Genomic DNA, 11,816 nt, shown 5'->3' with positions numbered 1-11,816 from the left:
TGAAAGCGATGATCAGCATTTAAAGATCTGAGGTTTTGATCACAGCATCCTTCCCTCTCTTTCCATTAATTTTCCAATTAAGTTAGTGTTACATTTTTTATTATTGCTGTTGTTGAAATACTTATAGTCAGCTCAAGCTATGTATGGAATAAAGATACGATATTTAACTACACTGCATATTTAATTTCATGGATGAAACTGAATAAACCTGATACTTCTGGCAAAACCAGTTTCCATAATAAGAATAATCAATTACATTTTCCTCTCTGCCACATGGCCAGACATGCAGAGCATAGCTTTCCACCTGGGTTCGTCATATCATTTGAAAAGAGAATTAAAAGGGACAGAACAGGGATTGCAGTCCTCTCCATTTCATCACACAAACTTTCCCTCTGTGCAGCTGGTGCACTGAAAGCATAACTGCTTCAGAATAGACTCAGTAGATGTTAACTACTAGTAGATGGTAACTGTGAGAACAAAAGACCTTTAATTCTATGGTGTGCTTTTTGTCCTAGAGAATTTGTATTAATGATTTTGCAGGGATCCATAGTCATCTCAATACTTTGACATAAAATGAGCTCCTTTGCAATATGTAATCTGTAGCAACAGATACCCTGCAAATGATGCACTTATCCTTACCTCAGCAGTTAATTTCTTCAGTATTTTATAGCTGTGCATAGTCACTAGCAAGAATAAAATAGTTGGGATAAGTGGAAACCTGAAGAAACACATAAAAATAAATAAATATAGAAAAAGGAGTAGAAAAGTGTTTGTTTATGTGTGTGCTGCAGCTCCTTATGTCTCCTTGCTGGTGTGGATGCAGCTGAAAACTCAGGTCATCTTCACAGTTATTCCTCTGTACTCTACGGACCCTCACTTTTAAGTACATGTCTTTGTGGCTTTCTGAGCTTCCAACAGTAACTATTTTTCTGTAAGACTATGTTGTGGCTTCTATTGGCAAGTACAAGGCAAATATCTCTCTTGGGAGAAGAGATTATTATATCTGTTATATAGAGACAGTTTTCACAACCTGTATTGTGAAGTCAGTTTAATTTTCTAATTCATTATCCTTCAGCTAGGATCTTCACAGGGTCTTTACATAGTTCTTAAGCTTGATCACAGCTTCATGAGACTTTATTGCTATTTGAAATCATAAGGGTCTTTGAGCTCTTAGGCCTGCTGTGACTCTGCAGAACTCTTATAGAGTGTTACTAATATTTTTGCAGGATCTTTTCTACTCTTTACATATTGATATATTGTGCTCTTCTCTCATATAACTAGTGCAGCATTTTGTTGTAAACTGTTGTTGTAAATCACTTTTATGTTTTGAAATGTCTTTGCAAGGTGGTGGAATGACTTTGCAGAAAATACTGCAGTTGCTGACAGCAGATTCTTTCCCTTAAGAGATAATGCTTGCAAAAAGAAAACATAATATGGTAGTGTAAGCAGAAAAAAATCTGGAAGACTTGTTGCCCATTTAAATTCCATGACCTTGGATGTAATTGAAAGACTTCCTATCTTTGTCACTCTGTGTTAATATACTGTGTATATTGTGTATATCCTATACACAAACTTGGCTGATTTGATGAATAAAGAGGAAAAATGAACTACAGACTAGAAATTTGGCATGGAAGGTAGAGATTTTTATTTTTTTTTCCTAAGAAATTTTTCTTTAAAATTGTCCCTTCTGAGGTCTGAGCAAATACAGATTTTCCTACTTTTGGTTTTTTTTTTTAGTATCTTTTAATTCCAGCTAATGGAGAAAATCTACTAAGTAAAAAAGCAAAAAGGTTTTGGTTTTATTTTTGTTTTACATGTGAACTCTTATCTAATTAAAAAGGCACACGAATGCCTGTAAAGAGTGCCCTGTTTATTCTGCAGTTACCTGATTGATTATTTTTTTCATTACTAAGTATTTATCCTTAGACCCTCCTAAATGAAAATAGGACATTTTAATCTGATCATGTTTGTTGTATCATGGAAAATACTATTCAAACTATTTTCTGTTTTCCTTTTATCAAGGATTTTTTTTAAATATCTGATGGCTGTAGTTATGCAGCCAGGTTATGTGAAGTCTGATTCATGCTCTCCTAGCATGTATCCTGCTTTGCACATCTTTATTTTGCTGTTGTTAACCAAATCAGATTTAAGTATGATCAGCCATGATGTTTTGTTTTATATCATTCTGACTTAATTCAGTGCTACCATGTCTTTCTTTTCCTATGACTGCACAGACATTAGCAAGGCAGTGCTACCTATAATTTTTATTTTTGTTTTTTTTTTTTTCTCCTTTAGTCTACTCATTCTCTGTTTCTGGGCCTCTGGAGGAATTATAAGAACTCCCATGCATTGCTTGAACTCCTAGGAGAGCTGGATAGTCCTGGGGGAGGAATGTCTGAAGGTAAATGAATTTATTGATGTACTTAGCCTGAGACTGTAAGACAACCACCATGACACAAAAAAAAAAAACCCAAACCAAATGCAAACCCCAAACCAAACCTCCCCCCAAAAACCCACCAACCCCTCCCCCCCCAACCAGACTACCACAGGCTTGCAGATGGCTTTGGGTAGCATAAGACTGCAGTGGTACTTGGTAATAAGCTACTCTAGGACTACAGTGGAACTACTCCAAATTATCATGACATTTCACATTAAAAAAGACTGTAAACTTCCCAGACTGTCTTGCCTGTGGCAGATCTGAGGGATGTGTGGTTACATCTGGGGTAATGGCTGCTGGTGCTTTCTGACAAAGCTGTTTCCTTCATGACAAGTTTTTTTTTAAAAGGGGAAGAGTACATATGTTTTAAGCTCAGTGCCAATCATCTTAGGGCAGTAGCACTAGATGATATTTCTCTCTCTCCTGTTCTTACCATTTTATCCCAGATTCAGTAGAACTCTGACCAGTATTTCTGTGATTAAGGAAAGAGATTGCCTTGTTAAAGGTACTTCACAGAGTATGAAGAAAATAATTTGAGAACTGCTTAGCTTAATAATTTATAGTTAGCTGATGTGGCAGGACAAAGTACACTCAAAGTTCTGGTTACCTGAAGATCATGAATGTCACTGCATCCTTAAGATAATGGACAAGATGCTGCTTCAGGACTTTCAGGGACAATGTATTCATTGTTCTTCAGTTTGTCCAATGTAGCAATTAATGTGATTAAGGTAGCGCCAAATCTGTTTTAAATACTGTTGCACTGGGTCATTGACTTTAATACTGTCATCATGTTCTCCCTACTGCATTTACCTTATTTAGGAAAGATACTAATGCTTAGCATTCACTTGGATCAAGAATATATTAATGCTTCTCTAGTTCCCAAGATATTACTCACACTGTTCATGCATTATGTTGGACCAATAGAAGAAAAAAAATTCAGCCCTATGTCCCTTAGCCACTTGAAAATCCCCCTGAAATGATAGCAAGTGTCTCTAGATCCATAATTTGCAAACCTATTGGTATTTAGCCAGTTGTGTGTGTGGTTTTTATCTTGATGGATGCTCTGTTAGGATACCTTCAAAATTGTCTAGAATAAAAGAAGATAGGACTATTTGTAGGTCCTATAAAGGATGTGATGCAAAGTAGCTCAGAAGAAATCATAAGATAATTCTCAAGCAGTCGTTTTTATTCAAAGATATGTCAAGGCATGCTGGATTTTTTAGAGAGAACTGCTGGGACTGGCTGGAGGTAGCTATAAGGGGTGATAAGTTACTGTAAGAAAGGGAGAAAAAAGAATGCATTGATTTTAATTGTTACAGATGTCAGTTTGGCACTTTTTTTTTTTTTTTACACTTGGGAAAAAAGAATAAGAAAAATGTTTAAATTAATTATTTAGAATTTGTGCATATTTAATCATAGGGGAACAGGTCTTTGGACTTGAATTTAGGATGAAGAGATAATATATTCATGTGGCTGAATATAGGATCATAGAACAGAATCATAGAATAGTTAGCGTTGGAAAGGACCTTAAGATCATCCAGTTCCAACCCCCCTGTCATGGGCAGGGACACGTTCTACTAAACCATGCCACCCAAGGCTCTGTCCAGCCTGACCTTGAACACCTCCAGGGATGGAGCATTCACAACTTCCCTGGGCAACCCATTCCAGTGCCTCACCACCCTCACAGTAAGGAACTTCTTCCTTATATACAATCTAAACTTCCCCTGTTTAAGTTTTAACCAGTTATTCGTTGTCCTGTCACTACAGTCCCTAATGAAGAGTCCCTTTCCAGCATCCCTACAGCCCCCCTTCAGATACTGGAAGGCTGCTATGAAGTAAGGCTGGTATGAGGTCTCCACACAGCCTTCTCTTCTCCAGGCTGAACAGCCCCAACTTTCTCAGCCTATCTTCATGCGGGAGATGCTCCAGTCCCCTGATCATCCTCTGGACTTGTTCCAACAGTTCCATGTCCTTTTTATGTTGAGGACACCAGAACTGCACACAATACTCCAAGTGAGGTCTCACAAGAGCAGAGCAGAGGGGCAGGATCACCTCCTTCGACCTGCTGGTCACACTCCTCTTGATGCAGCCCGGGATACAGCTGGCTTTCTGGGCTGCGAGCACACACTGAAGCCAGCTCATGTTCATTTTCTCATCGACCAACATCCCCAAGTCCTTCTCCTCAGGGCTGCTCTGAATCTCTTCTCTGCCCAACCTGTAGCTGTGCCTGGGATTGCTCTGACCCAGGTGTAGGACCTTGCACTTGGCATGGTTAAACTTCATAAGGTTGGCATCAGCCCACCTCACAAGCGTGTCGAGGTCCCTCTGGATGGCATCCCTTCCCTCCAGCGTATCAACCGAACCACACAGCTTGCTGTCATCGGCAAACTTGCTGAGGGCGCACTCAATCCCGCTGTCCATGTCTCCGACAAAGATGTTGAACAAGACCGGTCCCAACTCCGATCCCTGAGGGACACCACTCGTTACCGGTCTCCAGCCAGACATCGAGCCATTGACCACAACTCTTTGCGTGCGGCCATCCAGCCAGTTCTTTATCCACCGAGTGGTCCACCCATCAAATTGATGTCTCTCCAATTTAGAGACAAGGATGTTGTGTGGGACAGTGTCAAAGGCTTTGCACAAGTCCAGGTAGATGATGTCAACTGCTCTACCCCTGTCCATCAGTTCTGTAGCCCCACTATAGAAGGCCACCAAATTGGTCAGGCAGGATTTCCCCTTAGTGAAGCCATGCTGGCTGTCACCAAGCACCTCCTTGTTTTTCATGTGCCTTAGCATGCCTTCCAGGAGAATCTGCTCCAAGATTTTGCCAGGCACAGAGGTGAGACTAACTGGTCTGTAATTCTCCGGGTCATCCATTTTCCCCTTCTTGAAAATGGGGGTTATATTTCCCTTTTTCCAGTCATTGGGAACTTCACCTAACTGACACGATTTTTCAAATATGATGGACGGTGGCTTAGCAACTTCATTCGCCAGCTCCTTCAGGACCCGTGGATGGATCTCATCAGGTCCCATGGACTTGTGCACATTCAGGTTCTTAAGATGGTCTCGAACCATATCCTCTCCTACAGTGGCCCCAAGGTCTTCATTCTCACAGTCCCTGAGTCTGCCTTCCAAGATTTGGGTGATGTGGTCAGAGCCTTTGCCAGTGAAGACTGAGGCAAAGAAGTCATTAAGCCTTTTCCAAATCCAGAGTAGCCAGTTCTCCTGATAGCTTCTGGAGAGGGCCTACGTTGTCCCCTAGTTTGTCTTTTATTCGCTATGTACCTATAGAATCCCTTCCTGTTATCCTTAACATCCCTAGCCAAGTTTAATTCTAACTGGGCCTTAGCTTTCCTAACCTGGTCCCTAGCTGCCCGAACTACATCCCTGTATTCTTCCCAGGCTGCCTTTCCTTGCTTCCGTATGTAAAGAAATTGCTAGAAAAGCCTTGAGTAAGCACATATATCTGCTAGTGGATTTCAAACATGATCTTCAAATATTCATGTTACTTTACTTTTAAAACTCTCCCAAGTAAAGACAGATACTAAAATCTCGAGGATAATGTGTCCACCTGCCATGACATGTGACAAAGTCTGTTAAGAACACCTGTGGAAATTCATCTGTGAACTCATTTTGGGTAAGATTAGAATGCCTTCACAACTCTGAGAATAGGAGGTGGAAGTTGACAAAATGATGCAAGAATGCAGGCTCGAACAGTCAAACAAACAAAAAATGTATCAGTCCCATTGACAAGAAATAGAGAAATTAAGAATAGTGTCTGGTAGACAGGCAGAACATTATCATGCAGATTATAGGGTGCCCTTGCAATGTGAAGGGGAGAGCAGAAGAGGCTAGTAAAAGTCAACAGGAATATGTGGCTAAGGACACACAAAGCTTCTAGCATATTAGGGCACATATATTTTCCAGGCTAGGGAAATTGTGCATAAGATCTTTGTGGGAGGAAAAAGGAAAAATGTAAGTAGGCCAACACGCGTGCAATCTGCTCAGCCTGTGGAACAACAAAGTGTATAAACTGAGTAATAAGGGAATTGGTCAGATGCGCCTGGAAGGATTTTCATGGGGAGAGAATAGAAAAAAAAATTGTGAAGTTATAGTTTGCTGACTTTCCATTAAATCTGTGGAAATACTGTTACAGAAATCAGAGTAGGCTGTTTTGTGCATAGTGAATGGTAAAATAGTGCCTGAAAAGGGAGTTAGGATGGGCTGGTGACTGCACCGTAAAGTTCTCCCTAGCTTACAGAGTACTATTCCATGTGTAGAAAAGCACAGAGATGCTTGTATACATGGCAACAGTTATCATAGTTAAGGTAGCTTACTAAAGAAAGTTTAGACTTCAATAAGTGACATTTGTATCACATTAAAGGCAATGAGAGGGGTTCTTGCTGAAGTGTAAAGTGATTGTGAAAACATTAAATTTTACTTTTGATACTTCTTTTGAAAATGTGCAACCTTCTATGAAGCGCATAAAGCTATTGGATCTCTTTCTGGAACAGGCAGCATTACATTTTTGTGTACTAGTCTATATGAAAATCTGTATTTCAAGAATTATTTTTTTTTTCTCCCAGGTTCTCATAGCTTTCAAAGAAATTCCCCGTGTTTTGCAGTTTGACCTGCAAGAATAATTAAATGCATACAAAACTGTTCCTGTAGAGTTTCTGAAGAATATAGTGGATTCTATCTCCTTGGTGTAGAGCAGGAAACATGCTGTGTTAATTAACTTTCCTCATACCTGCATCATTCCTTAAGATACGTTCTGGAGAAATGGTTGTAGTTCTGCAGAGAGGTTCACTTTTTCGCTTCCAACCCTGGTGCATAACATAAACTGAATTACTTCTAATAGCCCTTCTGTTCTAAAATTGTTGAGGTTTATGTCTAGGCAGCCTTTGAAAGCATATGTCTGCAGTACTCTGTATCTTGAAATAAACTGAGAGAACTTTCACAGTTCTGTAGAATGATCTGACTTGAAAAGTATCAAAGAAGATGGAGTTTTTCTTGTGCGTTAGCCAGATGAGTTCCACAGATTCCATATTGCACATTCTGATCTATAGTCTGGGCAATAGTTAGTTTCTAATGTACAGCTTAGCTTCAGTCTTAAATTTATGATGACCTTCACTTCATTAGTTAGTGAGTTTAAAGTGTGCAATCCATCAGCTGTTTGTTTGATCCAGTAGCCATATAGTTCTAGAAATTGCTTAACCTTTTAGTGCCTTATAGTTTTGGAGCCAAGGTGGGAGTGAGGAGAATTTCCTGCTTCTTGGACATTTCCAAACTTTTGCAATATTGGGATCAAGAATACATTATGCTTAAGAAAATTTCCTTTTAATGAGCTAGTCCACTTTCTTGTGAGAAAACTGGACCTCTTCAGCCAAAATCCTCCAAAAAAATATGTATTTGGGCACACAAGGTTTATCTGCTCTTCCATCCATTATATGTCCCCCAAATACCAACATATTTTTACATATATAAAATGACAAAACATAGTGAGTTTTCTTTGGAGATTCCTTTTTCCAGGTACTAGGGAAAATATGCGCTTGTTTATTAGAAATTCTACATAGCTATCGCTCCTGCACAACTCAGTGAGAACTGCAGATGTTTGGCACTTTTCACTGTAGTATTCATCATATAACAGGCTGGGCAATCAACATTGGTGATTGTCAAAATCACACCTTATGTTTTAAATCTGACTCAAGTGCATAGCAACCTTGTTGAATCAGACAACTAATCTTTCTGAAGTAGTATGATGTCTTTTAAGGAAACAGGCTTTCCTATGCAGCAGTCAACTGAAAGTAGTTAGAAATGATTCACAGTTCCTGGGGAACTTGCTTTTTCTGTTAAAACTAACTGGACCCTGAATTTTTTTTGATAGCATGTGCCTGTTATGAGTAATGTAGAGGGCAGGTGGAAAGTGAGAAGATACTTGTCTAATTAAGGGACCCTGTGGAATCCTCACCTGAGACAGGAAGAGAAAGACTTGTGTGAAGGTATCATGGGCTTCCTTTATGGATAAACAGAGATAAATGATTTTATGACTTATCCCTCCAAGATAAAGTGGTAGCAGCCCGCTTTGATTTCATTCCAAAGGATATGTGGCACATTAAACAATTCAGGGAGGTAAAAAATGGTAGGCAGTGATCCCAAGACATTTAGATGTTATTTTCTGTAGGTTCAGATAAAAAATGTAAGATTTCTTTTGCATAAATTTTTTTCACCTATCATGAACTCATTAGTTCCTCAGAGAACACAGAGGTATATGAGGATAAGAAACTTTAGGTTCCAGACTAGTGAAAAGTTACCCCAGGATCATTTTTCTCAAATCTTTCAGATGGAAATCATGCAAATTGAAAAAATGTACATTTCAAGGTTGGAAGTGATTATTGGAATGAGATGAATGTACCTCCCAAAAAATGCGTAAGTTATGCTTTTCTAGGTGAAGCGTTTTAAACTATTGTTCTTAGTAGTGTTGCAGTCAGTATTTATAATACAGAATCCAGGAAATTCTATCTGTTGTTAACTTAGATGTTTGGCAGAACAGTTAATGTTAGTTGCAGACAGCTATGATTATTCAATAATATTAAGGTCAGTGTGGCATAGCAAAGAGTTAGTGGGCACCTCTTGGCTGATATCCTGATGCTAATTCATTGCTGGTGCACTAGTTTCACTCACTGCAGTAACTTTAAGAACCTCTATGATCAGCATCATAGGTCAAAGAGGCTGTTCTCACTGAACAATGTATTCATCATTAATGTGTAGTCATTTTTTGATATATTTTCTTGTGGGGTAAAAATAAGCAAATTACAAACGTATCCAATTAAAAATATGACACTAAATGAAAATGTAAGTTTTATGAATTAAGTGGCAGATAGTGCTTTGGTTCTTGTTTTGATAAATTGCCTTTATTGGCTTCTTACAAGGATGACTTGAAGCAGATGTATTTAAATCAAGGTGGAGCGGTTTATAAGCAGAATAAAATGGTCATAATGGTTCAAATTAATAACAAGTAAAGTAAAATAACTGTACCACAAAAATGAACAAAAGAGATACAAAATCTACATTGTGGGCATTGCCCCTTCATTGTGAAGAACATTTCTTAGGGAATTTTTTTAGTTCACAACTGTTGCTAGCTCTTTAAACTGCATTTTGACCTTGGTTCTAAATATATTGGACTGTTCGGAGCTTAGTGACCATGTAATGTAAAAACCTACATTCAATAAATGGCTTGCATGGACAGTATAAATATCAGTGTATATGTATAGATAACTAACAGATAATTACCAGTAGCTGTCATCATGCATACAAAATTCTGTTGATTCTGGGTCCAGAAAATAACAACCTTTCTGCCTCTCTTTTTAATGCTCTTATTCTCATGTGAAAACTACCAATTCTTTTCCACCTTACTTTTACATGTGCTATTCCTTTCTGTGAAAAACTTGGGAAAAATCTGAAAAACTGAGATTTTTCAGGCCTTTATGGGAAGTCCATATTTAAGATTTTCCAGCAAGTTTATCTCCTTTGCAAAGTAAATTTGTTTTAGATTGGACAGTTCACTAAATATGCAGAGCGTCTGTGGTATCATTTATATAACTGTATCCTGTCAGATTCTGTGCAACAGGTTTTCATTGCAGGGACCATCTCCAAATTACTGATCAATAATTCGTGTGTAGTACATGCTGTAATAGTTCCATTATAGCATGCACTGCAGAAGTCACTCCAGTCAGTTTTATGCATTTTGGCACAAAAGAACTGAATGTCACAAGTTTGCAAAAAGCTGTGTGTTGTTCTCATCATACAATTAGACTGTGGAACCCTTCAATCATGTAGATTTCATGTGAATTTGAAAAATGGCTGTGCAAATTTTTGAAAGACAAATTCTTGAAGGATGGGGAAGCACAAAGACACCACTCTGAGTCAAGATGTCTGAGTTTCAAAGTGGTAGAAGTTGGGAGAGTATGCTTTGGAATTACTATTCCAAGTTATTTTTCAGGTTTTTTTCTTTACATCCACTCATGGTATCTATTGGAGGCAGGATACTGAGTTGGCTGGCTGGCTTAATGCAGAGATTCTTATGCTAAGTTCTCACAATACTTTAATGATTTTTCAATATAAAATATCTTATGGGTGCTTCAGCACTTACCAGATAAGGTGGGGTTGGTGATACCTCAAAACTGGGGGTAACTGTATCTACTTGAATCTAAACACCTTCATTGCTGTCTCCTTGATTGTTGGACCTATTGGGGTTCTATCAGCAAGATTAAGCTACCTGATTAGAACTGATGTTCCCCTGTTTTTAAGATGGTCAGTGGTGGCTGAGTTGCTACCCCGGTGCAAAATGGGAAATGATGTGAATAATTTTGTTTATCTTGTGGGAAAGCCAAGTAACTGTGGCACAGATAGAATTCAACTATATCATTCCATCTCCTTCCATGTAGGTGCTTGGACTTGTCTCAGCATATTGCCTGGTTTCATCAGTGTAACAAATCCAAAAAACTGTCAGGTTTCCATTATCACCATCGCTTTGGCACAAGGTAGATCTTAAGTAGATGATTCATGAGAATGTGTTGTTGGAAAGGACTGTACTGAAATGTGTGTGACAAATGTCAAAGAAATATTGCTAATATATTTTAAGTGCTGCTTCCAATTGGGACATCTTTGAAAGTGTAAACATCCTACAGCAACAAGGAAAAAATTCCTTCTGAGGTCTTCAAGAAGTGCTTTGTATATAGTTTTCTGGAGCCAGGCTGCAAATTTATCATACTGACAACAGACATCTTCCTGATAATGGAGAGACATGGAATAACAATATTAAAGTCATCCTTCTGGATAGCATTCCAAATACATTGCTGTGCTTCTGTGCTGCTTTGCAGGTTTTGTGTAAAGGTTATATCCTCTTCACGCGTTTTTCTTTTTACTTAGCACCATAAATAGGACACTTGTTTTTCAGCTTGCAAAAAAGTTTGTGTAAAATGCACAAAAATTCACAGGCACCTTGTAAATGACAATTATAATAGCAGATATACAGGTGAAACTCCTGTTATGTCAGTCAAATTTCATTGTATACATGTGCATGAGTGGGACCAGCTTGGAAAAGTTAATCAGATTAAAAAGTTGCCACAGGTGTAAGACTCAGTTAAATCTTCTGAATAATTGGTTACATGTCTTGTGAACTAAAGTACCATTTTGATGGAAATGCTTATGATGGAATTTCTTAAGAAATAAGACAAAACAAAAAACAAAGCGCAGACTCTCAAAATATTTTAGAAATTCCAGATAAGATAGTAGGATAACAAGGAGGTAAAACCTGTTCATACAGACAAGAGTGAAAAGTTATGTATACCAAGCCTAGGACAAAGACCCTTTTCCT

The sequence above is a fragment of the Psittacula echo genome (assembly GCF_963264785.1).
Source record: "Psittacula echo genome assembly, chromosome: 9".
NCBI classification, from domain to species: Eukaryota; Metazoa; Chordata; class Aves; order Psittaciformes; family Psittacidae; genus Psittacula; species Psittacula echo.
Note: the sequence above shows the minus strand (reverse complement) of the source record.